Source organism: Gavialis gangeticus, unplaced genomic scaffold, assembly GCF_001723915.1.
Source record: "Gavialis gangeticus isolate Ggan-Ray unplaced genomic scaffold, GavGan_comp1, whole genome shotgun sequence".
Lineage (NCBI taxonomy): Eukaryota > Metazoa > Chordata > Crocodylia > Gavialidae > Gavialis > Gavialis gangeticus.
The window spans coordinates 67,712,216-67,712,607 of record NW_017729033.1 but is presented as its reverse complement, the minus strand read 5'-3'; positions in this window follow the sequence as shown (position 1 = coordinate 67,712,607).

Below are 392 nucleotides of genomic sequence, written 5' to 3'. Positions count from 1 at the left end.
CTTTATGCTGTACATGTGTTCCTGGAAAACAGCACATAACTCACATTTGCACAAAGGGAACCCACTTTACAATGCAACAGATAGGGATTCGTTTCAAGACCTTCACTGTACTGACCCCCAGACCCATTTCTACCATTTTTACAAAACAATTTTGGTACTCACCAACAGCACAGGGTGATGGTGAATATTACCATAATGGGGATGGGAACTACAGAAATGTGTTGCAGATAACGAGCGAGGAGCACAGATCCATACAGGAGGCTATATTTTGGAGTGTGTCGCTCCTACAATGCAGTGCACAAAGCAGATGACTGCAGGCTTTCACCACACCAATCGCATAAGAGTGAATTTACCTTGCATAAACAAATTTTTGGTATAAAAAGGGTCATTGT